We start from the raw sequence: 18,232 nt of genomic DNA, 5'->3' as shown, positions 1-18,232 counted from the left end.
GTTTCACCTGTCAGAGTCGTATCTAGACGAACTAGGGGGCCCATATCACTCCAACTGCACACGCCCCACACCTTTACAGAGCCTACAACACATTGGACAGCCTCCTGTTGACATGCAGGCTCCATCGATTCTTGAGGTTGTTTCCATACTCGTACGCGTCCATCCGTTCGATACAATTTGAAACGAGACTCTTCCGACCAGGCAACATGTTTCCAGTCATCAACAGTCCAATGTCGGTGTTGTCGGGCCCAGGTGAGGCGTAAGGCTTTGTGTCGTGCAGTCGTCAAGGGTACACGAATCGGCCTTCGGTTCCGAAAGCCCACAACGATGATGTTTCTTTGAATGGTTCGCATGCTGACACTTGTTGATTGCCCAGCATTGAAATCTGCAGCAATTTCAGGAAGTGTTGCACTTCTGTCACGCTGAGCGATTCTCTTCAGCCGTCGTTGGTCCCGTTCTTGCAGGATCTTTTTCCGGCCGCAGCGAAGTCGGAGTTTTGATGTTTTACCGGATTCCTGATATTCACGGTACACTTGTGAAACGGTCGTACGGGAAAACCCCCACTCCATCGCAACCTCGGAGATGCTGTGTCCCATTGCTCGTGCGCCGACTATGACATCACGTTCAAACTCACTTGAATCTTGAAAAACTGCCATTGTACCAGCAGTAACCGATCTAACAACTGCGACAGACAATTGGTATCTTATATAGGCGTTGCCGACCGCAGCGCCGTATTCTGCCTGTTTACATATCTCTGTGTTTGAATACGCGTGCCTATTCCAATTATTTGGCGCTTCAGTGTGTGTGTGTGTGTGTGTGTGTGTGTGTGTGTGTGTGTGTGTGTGCGTGCGTGTGTGTTTGTTTCACATCTCCTCCTAAATCATTGGACCGCTTTCAACCAAATTTAGTACTCATATCCCTTACTGTCAGGCAACAATCACTATGGCGGTAAGAACCAGCCCCTTATCGTAGTTAAGGAAATATGACGTAATAAACAATTAGATGCTTGAGGAAGTGCAGCATCATGCAGGACGTTCAAATGTATTACTTCTGTGCTACTAATTGCATTCGCTACCAGTTTCGCAGGCGGTGTCCACATATGCCACTAAATTCACCTAAAAAATTATATCCTGGTATCACACATGGTTCAGGAGATATGACGTCATAAACAGTGAGATGCTTGAAAAATTGCCGCATCGTACATGAGGTATAAATTTATTACTTCTTTTCTACTAAATCTGTTCGCAACACATTTCGCCGACAGCATTCACATATACCGCTCAATGTACGTACACAAATAAGTCATTGTAGGGCACATAGTTAAAGAGATATGACGTAATACACGCTGATATACGTGAAAAAATGCCGTATCATGTGTAGAGTTTTAATACATTTATTCTTTACAACTAAGACACTCGTACAGTCCAATCACATGAAGGAAGTCTCTGACAGCAAGTAGCGCTTTTGACAGCCTTCTACTGTGAAGCGCAACGACTGTAGGCCAAAACGGTAGCCGTCCATAGAGCAAGACATTCACGAAATCGCGTTGTAGACTAGTGAAACAGCTGCGCCCAGCGTACGGAAACTGTCCCGAATAATGTTTCATTAATTTCTATACCGAACTTATACATTTGTACATTATGCATATTTCTTTGTACGACTGTTTCATAATTTCAAGGATGTTTTAACGAGTATGAGAAAATAAAGTTTTTCCGATACTCTACGACAAACGCAGTTTATTTTTCGTTTCCAATAGATAATTGACAAAATGAGTATCCGGGTAATGCCGGGTTCATCAGCTGGTAGAAAATAGAAATGACTACAAAAAGAAAACCTCGTCAGAAGATCTTGCACTTATGACTATGAGTGATAGCAAAAAAGGAATTTTTCTTATTGTGCGTATTCAGTATAGCAACAAGGACACGTAAGTAAATTTGTAGATAATTTTGGTGTGCCCGTAGTGCGTAATTTAGAGCACAGAGCTACCACCTCCGGCGGTAACAATTTTTCTAACCCGACTGACTATCGAGAGGAACGAGTTTGGATTACACAAACGAGTAGTCTAATCCACGGTGCTTAAACTCTCTGCAAGAGTTCATCAATTTCAGCGTATGGCGAATGATGGTGCGTCTATGACCACACGTTTCCAGTGGTTAAGAGATCTGGAGAAAGTGTTCGCCAGTGCGACACTCGAACACCATCTCTGAGGAAGTGGGTCAGGTCATCACGGGCAGCACGCGACACTTGGTTGAAAAATAGCGTCACGGAGACCTTTAAGACGGGTCACAGCATTATAAACGTAGCGTCTGTTTTCCACATTATCGGCTATTGAACCAGATGTGCCCCTGTTGTGTACCGAGTGGCCCATACGATGATGACGAATACAATCCCGCATCGCTCGTTCTCCTGACAGGCTGCACACACTAGTACATGCATCGTGATGTTGTACACAGAAGATGGACTCGTCTGAAAAGACTACGTGGTGCCAATCTAGTGTTGTCTTTGGGCGCATCACTGTACGTGAATCTCTCTCTGTTGCTTCGTCAAGGGAAGCCACAATTACAGCATCCGTGCTGACAGTACGTCGCCCTCCAAATGTCACGACACTGTCCGTGTGCATATTTTCCTTGCTGTAGAGAATGTATGTGACATTGTTGTACTACGGCCGAGATAACAATAAGTCAGTCCCCTCGGGTGCTACTGGCGTGGGCCCGTAAAAGTAATGTATGACGTTAAGTATGCCCATCCGAAACCATCGGATTCCATATATTCGCATGACAGCCGTGGGATCGCGACCAACGCGAGCTGCAGTATCGCTGGGAAGTAAACTGTAATCTCTATATACCACGATTTTGCTGCTGTCGAATTCAGATACTTGCTGTAAGACGTTGCTCCTTCTTAAGCGAGGCGTAACATGATCTTCTGACTAGAAACTAACGTTTAAATGAGTTTTCTGAATGAGAAACCCATTATCCCTTACATTCACAATGTAGATGGCGTGGAGAAGTGAGTATAAAGCACCACGAGGGGTAAAAACCCTAACCGATTTTTAGAATTGACTGCCATCGATTCAGGAATTGACCATCAGGTTGCAGGTTTGTCTCATTATAACTCATTCTTCCATGAAATTTCGTACCGGCAGATCGCTCAAAAGGTAATAAAATGTGGTAAGTCTGTTTTTAAGTAATTACATGTATTTTTTTCTGATGTTTAACTTGAACATTGCGTAATGTACTGTTTGAAAAGACGAATCAACAAATCCCTCGTTGCCATTACCACATTAAGCTCCATTTTCGTGCGGAAATAATTGTTCCCGTCCCTCCACAAAATCAACAATGGCGCATTTTTCAGAAAATGGCGAAGTTGGGTAAATCCTCGCAGCTCCAACAATGTGACGACATTTTTTTCAATGGTAATCCCCACAAAAGACGATATTCAGCACACCTTGCACGAGATTATCTATCTGAAGGTATACGTAATTCCACCGTCTAAGATAAGGTTTCAGGGGAGACTTTCTGGCAATACATTGAAATCCGTGCTTCTAACGTTGACGCCCAATAAAGAAAGAATGGGAGAAGAATACATGGGGAAAGAAAAAATGGCTACTGAGAACGAAATACGTTCCAAAGAAAGATACCACCGTGCTATAGAAACAAAACGCCCTAAGCTAGATTTCATTACATCAATGCCAAAAAGCAAGAGAACAGATCAAACAGCCAGTTCATTCTTCTTGAGAGGCCGATTCAGACTTCTCACATAACGACAGTAGCTCAGATATAGATATGAGTTTACTACATGGTGAAGAATTATCCGAAGGAGAACAAGAACAAGTGACTGGGACTTCACGTAAGAATCGAAGGACGTAATGAAGTACACTGTTTACTAGGTATCTGCACAGCTTAGCCTCAGTAGTTGTACTCTTTCATGTTAGCCTACTAAATTTCATTTCGTCGAGAGGAAACTAATGTTTTTGTTCAAATATTTTTATGCATTATATCCAAATTTTAAGAGACAATTCAATTCCTTATTACGTTGGCTAACTTGGGTACAGTACAAAACCGTTAAAAACGGCTGTTTCAAATGTTTTTATTGTGTAGTTATCCTTTTTTATCCACGTTTATCTATAACGGGGCAAAGACTCGCACTGTGATCTAAAGTTGGGTGAAGGCTCGCACTGTGGGTGGATGCGTTGTGGGTAACAAGCAGACCTCTGACTTCAATTTTAAATCGCTGGAAAACGTGCCTCCCATTTACCGCTATAACAAAAGAACTGAAAATTACGGGTCTCTACCTCCAACTCCCTACAATGGGTAGTTATGCTGAATTGTTAATCATTTGCATATTCTAGCATGTAATACACTTCACTCCAATTTTACGTTTTATGTATGCCACCTTCATAGTACAATTCCTGTAGCCTGCAGTGCATTTAATTCAAAGCTGATGTGCACTGAAAATTAATTGTGGAATCACTTTAGGTACAACATTAATATTTCAGCCTCACTTAACACTAGCAACTAAAATCATTAGTTATCCTCAACAGGGAGTCCGTAAAAAACTCTTGCAGGATCAGATGTCTGAGTAGGCAGTGGAGCTTCGTTTTTTCAATTTTTCCGTGCTGCTGTGTACCGCCTACCAGTATGACCAGATTGATGCGTAGCTAAATGCATCCGTGAAAGCAATCAGTGGGAACATCCAATTAACTCCTGTCAATTGGCTTCCGCTAATATTAAATATTTGCCCGATCCGTCTCCGCAGAAGAACGCAGCTAATGAAAGGCTGGAGTGGGAAATAATGAAAAGCCCCGACATTCCTCAGTGGATCGTGTTTCAGCCTCTCCCACCTAAGCAGATGTAACGGGAGTGAACAGAAAGAAGCATTACGCTTATTACAAAAAAAAAAAAAAAGGAACGAATGAATAAGAGGGTTTAACATTCTGTCGACGACAAGTTCAGTAAAGACGGAGTACAAGGATGAAGACGGCAACCGATCATGTTTGTTTCAAAGGAATTATGTTCTTACGTGCCGTAAACGATTTAGGGAACCCACGGAATAACTAAATTTGAGCCGGCCGTTGTGGCCGAGCGGTTCTAGGCGTTTCAGTCCGGAACCACGCTGCTTCTACGATCGCAGGTTCGAATCCCGCCTCGGCAATGGAAGTGTGCGATGTCCTTAGGTTAGTTAGGTTTAAGTAGTTCTAAGTCAAGTGGACTGATGACCTCCGATGTTAAGTACCATAGTGCTTAGAGCCATTTGAACCATTTGAACTAAATCTGCTCGGACAAGGATTTGAACAACGCTTCTCTCCAATTTGATTACTCTGTTTTGACTAATAAGCCACCTTTCTGGTGCGTATTACGGTGTGCCTTGACCATAAGGAGACTTGGGAAACAGAACGGCAAAAGAAAAAAATTCCACAAACATCATCTTGTACGTAGTACCGACAGCTTGTGTGCGCAATGCCAACCAAGGAAAATGCGAGTATATTGAACCGATACCGCACTCAACTGGGCTATGCCATTACATTAGACTCAAATGGAGCAATAGAGAATAACCTATGAGTTTGTGCTCTGTGCACACAATCAGACATAGATTTAAGGACTGGCCCGCAAGACAATTCGTGAGTAAATGGTAATGAATTCTTGTTAGATGTTAAAGTATTACGCTTCATTTTTATTTCAGTTATGATGCATAGAACAACAATAACAATAATAATAATTCCTACGGTGCAAACTATTTATTGTTACAGTAACATGAAATACGTAACAGTTTGTTTCGATGGTTCTTCCGTTAAGTGCTTTGATTCTATCGAGCTACCTTTACCGCTTCACCTTTTCCTCTGCCTACTTCGAATTACTGTTGGTTTCTCTTGTATGTTATGCGAAAAAATTGCTGCGCTTTGGTTTCAAACGTTTTTCTGCCGGTAACATTTTAGTATAGTTTAGCTTGGCAGAAATGCAATTTCCTTTTCTGCAAAATATCCTCATTCTCATTGTTAATTACAATATTTTATAAGGCAAGTTTCCTTTAATACCCTGACAAATAAATACAGATCAAAATATAATCAATATTTTGTTTTCCAGCTCTTGCTGTAGCATTGTTTGCAGATAAAATTACTGTATAAAAAGTCTATCTATCATGCGAACAACTATTTTTCATATAAACTCAAACATGTTCCAACACGTTTGTGCCATCGTTAGTGGATTTTCTTTATTCGGTTTTGAATTTTTATACGTTATTTGGTTATGTAGGACCCTTGTGCTGCCCCTGAGTAAAAATTCGCTCATATTTTATCAGCACAAAATACGCAAAGTGGTTGGATAATAAATATATAAATTTTATTTGTTAAAAGGAATTCTGTTATATGTTATAGACCGCAAGACAAAGTGGTGGGCTTGGCTGCCGATCGCGGTACAACAGCGACCTGGCGTCTAAAGAAAAAAGAATACAGAAGGCCAAAGAAGAGTTAATCATTTAAAACAATAATGATGTAAGAGAATAAGAATTTCAGTAGTATGTCCGAAGTAGGTCTGAAGTAGACACAGAGTTCGTCGTTTGTTCATGGTTAGGACACTAGTTCGGCGTTTGACGCTTAATTAATATTATATCTTGCAGTAGGAGAATTTATGATCTGACTTAACGTATTTACATCGATACGTAAAGAAAGGAAAATTAGCAAGATAATATTGGATTCTATCCTGATTGGAAAGTTTGAAATTTGTCATCACTTACGTAAGGCTCATGTTTTCGTTTAGTTCTGAAGAAGATAAGACTGTTTTCACTTAAGGTGAGTGAACAACCATATAAAGTTCGTTGTAAAAAATGGAATAATTCTCGGTCGGAGATTGTTCTTATGTTGATTGAAATGGGAAGTTTTGAAGCTAGATGTTTCCAAATGGTTTATAAGTTAAGGACTGAGCTGTCCTAGAAAGTTGAACAGATGTTCAGTGTAGTATCTGAAGTTAATTCCAGAATAAATTTTGTTTGGGTTGAAAAGTGGCGCAGGTGATTTTGATTGAATTTTCGTTGTCTTCGGGGTAGTAGTTCTATATTGAAAAACACGCGAACCTATCAATTGATGAGAAAGTGACGACAAGCGTAAGTGAAGCCTCTGTCGTATATTGATTTATTTTGATGATAGGTGTCGGTATACGTAAGGTATATTTGTTGGTAGTTGTGACTACTAACCCCTGTGGAGAGTGTAAACGATTGTGTTATTAAATCTTGGTCATTTCACCTAAAGAATGTATACTATTATAATAGTTATTCTTCCCATTTCATACTGAAATAAGCAACTGCGAGTTCAATAACTGTGAGCACTTACGGTGATGACATTACTATTGACTAGTAAGTAAAGTGAACAATTACCGGACATACTAAAAAAAGTTCTAATTCTACATTGCTGGAAAAAGATATTTTAAAAAGGATTAGTAACCGTGAATGTCCAACGCCTGAAGAGGTTGAGTCTTGTACATTATTCCATACAGGGACAAAAGTGGCGGTGGAGCTTAGTGATTTGTTTTTCTTTATTTTTGATATATTATTCAATACCGAAAATAGGTTTTTCTTTAAAATCTTTTCCTGCAAAAGATTATGTAACAACTGAAATTGTTGAAACATAAAAAACGGAAATATTGTGTAACGTTCCTCAAGGACAATAAATTAACGTTAATCGTTAAATTAAAATCAAAGTTCCACTGGTGTCCGAACTTATTGTGTAGTTTGTTAATACTACTTATTTTCTTGTGTCAATGTCTCTGAGCATTTTAAATGCAGAAATAATAATACAAATACTTCTGAACAGAAATATTTAGTAACGTTTTTCTCTAAAGTGAAAAGAAAAAGATTGAATTTTGACAGTTAAGATACAAAGTTTAAGCTGTCAGAGAGGCTAACTGCCTCTGGTAGAAAAGATATATTTTATCACATCGAAACAATACGCAAACAGTAGTCATTTGTCTATCAGATCAGCTGATCGCAAATAGGCGTTTTTGTGTCGTTAATTTTCTTTAACGTTGATTTAACAATCTGATGGAAATAACGATTTCTTTCATTATCTAAAGAAATACCTCTTTACATTAATCCTCTTCAAATACAGGGCACAGACATAGGATTGTTTTATCGTAAGCAAACATGACTTACAGATTGCAACACCCGGGTACGTATTATTTTGTGCGTCTATGCACTGAGAGTCCCACTAGTATCTATATTGGCATTTATTTGAGCAGAAGTTATAAGTAGGGCAGTAATTTGTGAATTTGTGATTTGGCTACTTGGAATTACAATGTTGTGTGTTTTTATTTGGGTGTTGAATTGAGGCGGAGCTGGACATCTTCTGAAAAGAAAAAAAACTATTTATCCAATGTGTCGGTGTCAGATTAATTTTGTTGCATATAACGTTCGCGTACAGGTTGCCTACTCTTTTCAACACTAACGGCCTAAATAAAACTGTGGTGTTACATTACTGAAGGAAGTTGTTGTTACCAAAGTATAGGCCCAACGAACATACATTAGTTTAGAGAATCCATCTCTAAAGATTCTCTGTAGTGTACTCAGAAGTTTTCTTATATATTGTGGATTGATTTACGATATTGATCTTGAGAGATCACAACTGTACATCAATATATTTTAACACCGCTAATCTTTTCTACTGATTCCACAACTAAGAAGGTAGATTGTATTATGTTGTGATTGCCTATTGACACTATTCTTTGAAAATCTGTTTGATGCGCTAGTCGGGTAGTGTCGTCAATTTATGGTGTTATACTCTGTCAGTATCTTCTCTTGATATCTTCACCGGAATCTTCAGATACGTCAATCAGGCAACCACAGCTCAGAAGTGGTGTGCTGTTTTCCTCAGAATTGATGTTGTACTATAAAGTGATTATCTATTGCCATCCTATTTGGGATCTTCTGTTGAACACTGGCCGCTCATAATGTTTCTTCAGGGGTAGCAGTTCACCCTCCGTACATTATCGGGTACTGGTAGTTGGTCATTTTTATGTTTCGAGAATTCTTTCCCATGTGCATTCTCGTAAGTTCTTGAAATGCACATACAAACACCACAAATACAGATTGTCGATGGTTAAAGTTCCAGTTTCAAAACGCTGTAGAAAGAGAACCACTGCTTGGAATAAAGTCAGATTTGAATAGCACAGGGCGAAACAACAGGAAACAAAAAGAACTAACGAAAATTAGATTACTAGATGACGCTGTAAGCCTCAGAGTATGCGTGGCACACGGCTGTTGTTCAGTTTGCGTCAGAAGCGTCAAACACGGCTGTCTCCATGAAGGATCGCGTCCTGCTGGTAAAGCTCTTTTACAAGAACGGTGGCTGTGCGCCAGTCGCCCTGCAGAAGTTCCGGACGCTCAAAGGTATAATAAAAGGCATTGGTCCGAAGTCTACTAAGAGCCTGGAGAAAATGACTGTTGTTGTTGTGGTCTTCAGTCCAGAGACTGGTTTTATGCAGCTCTCCATGCATCTTCCTGACACTTAAATCTGTAATCGATGTAAACAAATTTCTCTTCTTCAGGAACGCTTTCCTTGCCATTGCCAGTCTACATTTTATATCATGTCTATTTCGTCCATCATCAGTTATTTTGCTCCCCAAATAGCAAAACTCATTTACTACTTTAAGTGTTTTATTTCCTAATCTAATTCCCTCAGCATCACTTGATTTAATTCGACTACATTCCGTTATCCTCGTTTTACTTTTGTGATGTTCATCTTATATCCTCCTCTGAAGACACTCTCCATTCCGTTCAACTGCTCTTCCAGGTCTTTTGCTGTCTCTGACAGAATTACAATGTCGTCGGCAAACCTAAAAGTTTTTATTTCATCCCCATGTATTTTAATTCCTACTTCAAACTTTTCCTTTGTTTCCTTTACTGCTTGCTCAGTATACTACAAAATTCGAAAAGACAGGTTCTTTTTAAGAGTATTGTGGCGGTGGAAGGTAAGCAGTTGATCCGTCTTAGTTGGAGATGTGGCCACAGCAGTGCAAGAGGAGTTGAGCAATGGTGTGCAAACATGCAGTGCTCGGGGAATTTCCCGAACGTTGGACATGCCTGTGACCACGGTCCACAAAACCTTAAGAAGCATCCTACATTGATATCCATACAAAAATCAATTCAAAATCACCCCTATTAAGGAGTTACTTCCAGCTAACGAGGCAGCAAGACGAACGTTCAGTCTGGAATTTCTTCCTCGCATGGAAGAGGACAGTGAATGGTAGAACGTTCTGTGGACAGACGAAGCCCATTTCCATCTCCTAGGACACGTTCAAATGGTTCAAATGGCTCTAAGCACTATGGGACTTAACATCTGAGGCCATCAGTCCCCTAGAACTTAGAGCTACTTAAACCTAACTAACCTAAGAACATCACACACATCCATTCCCGAGGCAGGATTCGAACCTGTGACCGTAGCAGCAGCGCGGTTCCGGACTGAAGCGCCTAGAACCGCTCGGCCACCGCGGCCGGCCAAGGACATGTCAATATGCAGAATTGCAGAATATGCGCAACCGAAAACCAGCACGCACATCAACCTGTACGATTTCATTCTGCAAAGGTGACTGTATGGTGCTGGTTGACAGCATCATTTATCGTCGGGCTGTAGTATTCCGAGGAGATGTGTCCTACGGGTCCTGTTACCTTTACCGTCACTGGTAAATGCCATGATAGTCTTTTGAGCAACGAAATCATTTCAACGCCTCAACAGCCTTGAAATTTGGATCGTATCATTTTTATGCAAGGTGGCGCTCCACCTCACATTGCACAGCCCGTGAAGCGGCTGCTGCAGAGGCATTTCGGAAATACTGAAGTTATCAGACGTAGTTTCCCTACAGCATGGCCGTCCAGATCACGTGATCTGAATGTGTGTGACATCTGGCGTTGTGTTCAGTGTTCCAATTACGAACGTAGTTGAAATGAAGACACACACTGTGCAACGCATTCTGAACGTGACCCGCGAGACGCTCCGATCAGTTATGGAACATGCTGTTTCTCGATTTCAGCTTGTGGCAGAAAACGGACAGCATACTAAAGATGTCTAGCGCCAGTCTCACGACACGTAGAAACCAATGCCACTTTGCTTTTTAATGTTGCTTTTGTCCCCAGGACAATTAAAAAAGATATCATTTCGCTTTTTACATGGTTTTTGGTCTCAGGACAATTAAAAACAGAATTTTCCCATACGATATGGTACGACCTAACCGTGTTGGATGAGCTTACCTAGTTAGGTAGTCACAACTGTTGCTTACTGAACTTGTGTAGCGACGCACATTGAACAGTACGTTTGGTGAAATGTGGAACTCACACTATAGCCGCAATTTGCATGAAAATCCTGTGAGACGAAGCGGCGATTTGGATGAACTTTTGTTAATTTCCTTAAGCACCTTACCTTTTTCGACTTCCCGTCATTTTCAAAGGCAATGTTATGTATCGCATCAACATTCTAAATCACGAGACAAGTGCAACCTGTGATTGAGACTGTTGAAGTGATACAGTGTATCTAATGAGCAATTTTGTATGATTGACATAACACTGCCTTTGAATGACAGGAAGTCGAAATTCGTAAGGTGCTTTTGAAAATAAAGGTGTGGTCAAGACATAAGAAAAGTCATACCATAGCCAGCGTATTGCGATTACTGTTCTCATTTCTCTTCAGATGATAATTTCTTGTCTTTTGTCATCTTATTGAGAGAAATAGCGAAGCAATATACACTCTTAGTTTCAAAGTGTGTAATCCCTGATTTGAAGGGTTTCATTCAAATCATTTGTGTTTTTTGTAAATCGGTCAAGTTTCATTTGACGACTCTCCAGTTCATTTCAATCAGCTATCAGATGTCATCTGCTGGGTCGTATCTAATGATGTCATATTCAGTGTACCGATAACTAGCAGCCTAACAAAAAGAAAGGGAAAGAGAAAGATCGCTAGTCATTTACTCTGTTTCGTTAATTGTATTATAGAAGCCTTTTCTGGTTGGAACCCACCTATTACTTCAAAAATAGGTAATGTGTTTGTTTCACACAAAACAAGACAAATAATTTGCAGCCGCGCGGATTGGCCGCACGATTTAGGGCGCCATGTCACGGATTGCGCATTCTCTCCCGCCGGAGGTTCGAGTCCTCCCTCGGGCATGGGTGTGTGTGTTCTTCATAGCATTAATTAGTTTAAGTTGTGTGTAAGTCTAGGGACAGATGACCTCAGCACTTTGCTCCCTTAGGAATTCACACACTTTTGAACATTTGAAATAATTTGCGGTTTTCTCTATGGATTGTCATTTGCTGGGAAATTAATTCTGGTCTTAGTGTCTTTGTTCCAATTACATTTTCCCTAGGCCCAATTTTTCTTCCGTTTAATTTCGGTCTTTTTGTTTCACACACCGTCTTATTAGTCTTTCACGTCCTCTGATAGTCGAATTCTGTCATCAGTCCGCCGCAGATTATTCCCACAGTCAGTTTTCCTGACATCCGCCCCCGGTAGCTGAATGGTCAGCGCAATAGAATGTCAATCCTAAGGGGCCCGGGCTCGTTTCCCGGGTGGGTCGGAGATTTTCTCCGCTCAGGGACTGGGTGTTGTGTTGTCCTAATCATCATCATTTCATCCCCATCGACGCTCAAGCCGCCGAAGTGGCGTCAAATCGAAAGACTTGCACCTAGCGAACGGTCTACCCGACGGGACGCACTAGTCACACGACATTTACACTTTTTTTTAGTGTGCCTGACTCTCGGCAACCTTTAAATTTGCTGCTATAATTATGTTTTGAAAGGAAAAACAGTAAAAAGGGTGATATTATATACATTTTTATCTGGAGGATTCCTTTCACACAAAACTTTACATTATTGAACCAACTGTATGTTGGTTACTACATAACACTGACAGTATTACCAACCTCCGTAGCTCGTTGGACCAAGTTTGTGTGATTAACTCCATCATAGTTCATTTCACTTTTTTGTCTCTGCGTAGAACTGAGAGTGGATAGTTAAACTATGTTAGAGACTCAAAAGTCACCACTAATGCTGTAATCTAATATTATTAGAGAACTGATCTGGGTTATGTTCATTATCTTCCGTAGACTCAAATAATATGAAAGCTTTTATTTAGAGTAGAATGTAGCATCGTCAGGATCTTCCAGTAGATAACAACATGAAGAGCAAAAAGTCAGAGTGCTGATGGTCGTGTCTGATCAGTCATTTATATATGTCGACAGCAATGGTGAATGCAGTGCCATTCTTTCGCGTACAGCAAATATTTTCTGTTTAACATTCACAATTCACTCTATCGTATTGGTTTCTGCCAGTACAAAAATCTTCGATCCACTATATTTGAGAATATGGATGGCCGCAATCAGTGTCGTCAGTTGGCAGTGTGGCACAATTTCGAAAAAATTTCTAAAATAGACTAGATCTACCTGTTCGCTTGCATTTATTATTTGCAAGGTATCACAGAGACGGAAAAAATAAGCCCAAGTTAGAATAAGATAGAAGGCGTTACGAAACCAGTCGAAGCACGACCTCCAACTTTTTCTTTTGTGTTTTCCATAGTATAACAGAATCTGGTAATGATTTGCCTTCCTGTATTCATGATTTTGTAACTATTTTCATGTTTATTCTTCAGGTAGAAGCACTTACTGTCACCACAAACTAACTTAGTTGCAATGTGGGAGGCATGTCGCGTTCAGAATGTTTGTGAAACGCTTCAAGTGGTTTCTTAGCGTGTATGTGTTTCATTTATTTAGCTTTATGGTTGTTAGGTGGAAACTGGAAACCATCCCGAAATTTTTCAGGTTAAGTGCATAAAAGCATTTTCACATTCGTGGGTACCAACATGGTGTCCTTTGATGATGGCTCTGAACACTATGGGACTTACCATCGGAGGTCATCAGTCCCCTTGAACTTAAAACTACTTAACCTAACTAACCTAAGGACATAACACACATCCATGCCCGAGGCAGGATTCGAACCCGCGACCGCAGCGGTCGCGCGGTTCCAGACTGAAGCGCCTAGAACCGCTCGGCCACACCAGCCGGCATGGTGTCCTTTAAGAAGCAGAAGAGACTAACAAAACCTCATTCAAGGATGTAACGTAAAGGGTGCTGAAATACTGCGAAAGTAGTAGATAGTACTCGACATTTACTCATAAAGTTACTACTGCTGTATTTCTAAAATGTAGCATGAAAAATTTGTTTATGTTGGAAAACACAAAAAGAGTTAAACGTTGGAATTAATTTCAATTTTGTGCTATATTTCTGAAACAAAGAAGTTGCATCAGTGTATGTTGTTTAACTTTGGATCATTGTGATGGTGAAGTTTGCTCTTGGCTTACTTTTCTGCACAATCACGCCGTCTTTTGGCGGTGTACATTGTTGACGGCGTAGTTCCGTAAATCACAAAAGACCGTTAGCAATAAAGAACATGCATTTTTCTGAGAAAAGATCACTCAACTTTTAGTCACAGTTTTCGTTTTTCCAAGAAGCGTAGCAGCTTCCACTTCCCGTATAAAGATCTTCGTCGTCATAAAAATATCAGGTGGCTATCTGTCACAGTCACAGGCTTCATACACGACGCCTTCCTGGGTGTGCACATCCCTCGCCAGGCGGATACATTTTTAGTAGTGTGTACCTTTCTAAGGACGAGGTTGAAAACGCTAGGAACGCGCCGTGGGCTTTTATAAAACATGTTACTGTCACAGATTACAATTTGTTTTGCTTTCATATTACAAACAGTTGCAGCTTTCCAAAAAACAGTACAATGTGGATGAAAAACGTTGTATTACACCTTCTGTTTGTTGTTGAGATTCAATCTTGTCATTCAGATCTCATTGAGCTATGTTGCGGACTGCCTGGTTCCCTTTCTGGAATATGTGTGACTAGATTTCCATTTCCGTTCTTACAATGAAGGAAAACCTCACGAAAACTTCAGTTTGTTAAGGAAAAAACGTTTTCACAAACAAAATTACGAGAGCATAGTGCTCGTGTATGTTGTGTTTCTTGTGTGTCATAGCTTGTTCGATGTGTGCTGAAGTGTACTTGTCTGATTTCTTTTATCTCATAACGCTTCGTTTTTAACCATTTTTTTCCTTTCCCTGGTAAACTTTACCTAGCATAATTTGTAGTGCTAACAGTGAAGTACAGAGGAGGTGGGGTTACGGTATCGGAGCGTTTTCCGTCTTGGAGTGTGGTCCCCTCATTGCTCTTAAGACTATGTTGAATTGGGACGGATATGAACACTTTTACGGCATTTCGAACTGCGTATAGTACAGGAACAGTTCGGAGACGATAGTTATTTGTATCAGCATAACAATATACCTTGTCATAAAGTGGTATTTGTGAGACAGTGGTCTGTAGTCAATAAAATTTCTGAACCAAATAGAATAATTTTTAATGTGAGCGTGCAACACCACTCCCATCTCTGGTGTCGGCTCTTGAGGAAGAATGGGCTGCCGTTCCTCCACTTGTACTACGACGCCTGATTGAAAGTGTGCTCAGTAGAATTCAAGCAGTCATAAAGACGAAGGGTGGACACACTACTAACAGGTATCCGATTAATTTTGATCAGATATTGTATACCTCCTCCTCTTGTGTATTCGCCACTGATTGCTGAAATTTATTGTAGAACTCAGTCTTTCACTTCATCTCATTCCTTCTGACACTGTGGCCTCACAAATGCAGTAAAATTGTTGAGACCTTCTGTTGCCGTATCGAGGTTTCGCAGGCCTCTCTAATTGTCTCGCGTTTGCCCTCCGTTGCCAAATTGTCCAGTAGCTATTCCGCGTTGAGTAATTGGTCCCATCGGAGGCGTAGGCAGGCGACGGACAGGACAGAAGAGGATAGGGGAGAGGGTAACGGCGGCTGGCGCCTTCCCCTTCTTCCTAGCTGACTGGTGTTGCCCCTCTTTTTCTACCTCATTCCGTGGTTGTACAGGACCAACTGCTGTCCCATCAGTTGGGTGGTAGCATGGGTGGTCATGTCTCTTGCAGCCGTCCCTGTTTATAAATTTTAGTTAGTCTTGAAACGTCCGTGCTTCACACATGATCCTTCCAGTTTCTTTTTCTTGTCTTCATCCATCTACTTACATTCTATGTTCCAAACTGCTCTCGACATATTTGTTTTTTGTCCCGCATGCTTACTCTTTGGATTTAGCTTAGTATCTTCATTTCCACTTCCGTTAACTTTTATTTTATCTTTCTCGTTTCTGCTCTAGTTTCTGCTGCATATGTCTAAAAAGGACCCATCATTGTTTTATATGTTCTTATTTTACCCTCATTTGCCATAAATTTGTTTCTCCATGCAGTATTTTGCAGAAATCTGGCCACACTGACTGTCGTTGTCACTTGATTTTTCATTTTCGTGGTTAAGTCTTTATAGCTAGGGATAACAGTTCCTAGATAATTAAAGCTCATCGCTTCTTCAATTGTCGCCCGATCTACTTCTTACTTACATTGTACAGGTGCTTTTGACATTACCATAATCTTAGTTTTTTTAGACGAGGTTCCCATGTTACATTGGTTAGTTGTTTTATTAAATTAACGAAGTAAGTTTTGTACATTATTCTCATTATTTGTCGTCAGTACAGCATAACACGTAATGTTTACCACTTTATTTGCCATTTTATAGCCTGGTTTCTTTCTTACTTCATCATTGATGTGGTCCATTATTAAAATGAAGAGGTGTGAGATTAATGAGTTTCCTTGTCCAATTCCTTTATCTAGTACAATTACATCTGCGAACTCTTCACGAGTTTTAATTCTCGTTTTGTTACCTCTATATGTATCTTCTATGATTTTCACTAAACCTATTGGTACTCACTTGTCGATTAAGGTTTGAATTATGTCCTTTTTTTGTAAACCTATCAAAGGCTTTTGACATGTCAACGAAGCACACTTAGACTGGGTTATTAAACTCTTTAGATTTCTCCAGAGTATGTCTTAAAGTGAAAATAGCATCTATTGTGCTCCTGTTTTCCCTGAATCCTTGAATTCTTCTGGTGTTTCTGTATAATTCTGCATTCTGTTTCTAATTACTGATGTTAACAGTTTTAAGACGGTATCAAGCAGGGTAATTCTCTGATAATTATCTAATACGTGCTTATCTCCTTTTTTTGTACACCGGAACTAGAATACCTTCTTTATATTCTCTTCGTATCTGCCTTCCTTCATGATATTATGAAACAAAGTGCAAAACTGTTGATATAATCCCTGCCCCCCCTATTTTATTAATCCATTACACTATGCCATCTGGCCCTGGAGATTTTCTGTTTTTAAGTTTTTTTATTGCTGTGCATATTTCCTCCAACGAGATGTCTTTTGGTTGTCATTTTCTGTGCTTTGACGACTAGTTTCAATTTCCACCTTTGTTACAACCTGATACTGTAATTTAAAATAATTTTCCCACTGAATTTTTTTTACATTGTGTATCTGAAAGTGCTCATTAATATTCTTCTTTTGTTTTTGAAGCATCCATAAAGTTCTCTTTCCATACCTTATGTACATCGCTCCCAATAATCCTGTTTCTATTTTCTGAATATCCGAGTGCACCATATTATGAATGGTCTTATACTCCATATAATCGTCTTGACTTTGACTGGCTTTATATTTTAGGAATGCTTTCTTCTTCTGAGTAGCTAATTCTTTATCATCTTGGTTAAACCATTGTGTTCAGTATGTAGTTCTATCTCCTATTTTTTTTTTTCTTTATTGCTATCTGATCTCCCTCGACCCATATGGGCGGTGTGTGGGCTGTCAGCTACACAATTCTTGGCTCTTCAGCCAGGCGAATTAAAAAAATTACAACAAGAAATACAAGCAAAATTTTAAGTTAAAAATAGAAGACAGACAGTAAAAAACAAGGAAAATATCTACATTTTAAAAACACGTAGCAGGAAGGTGAAATTCTTGGGATAAAATTACTGAATCACAGCAGTTTCACGTAAAATCTGTAGGACCTGCACTAGGTTGGGAGGTATTGCTGGAGGAGAGAGTATATTATATAGGGTTGAGGGGTGTCGGTAGGAAAATAGGAGTCTCTTAGATGGGAAACCTATGGAGATGAAAGGTAGGAGCTGACATGGATAGTGGGAAATAATGTCAGTGGGAAAGAGAGAGGCTGAAGACTAGTGTGTCGTGTGAATGAGGGAAGTGATTGGAAGACGAAAGAGATGGGGATGGTTGGAGAGGAACAGGAGAGAGAAGCCCTGACATGGAGTGGGATGGATGGGGAAGAGTTGATAGAAG

Source organism: Schistocerca piceifrons, chromosome 4 (genome assembly GCF_021461385.2).
Source record: "Schistocerca piceifrons isolate TAMUIC-IGC-003096 chromosome 4, iqSchPice1.1, whole genome shotgun sequence".
NCBI lineage: Eukaryota > Metazoa > Arthropoda > Insecta > Orthoptera > Acrididae > Schistocerca > Schistocerca piceifrons.
Note: the sequence above shows the minus strand (reverse complement) of the source record.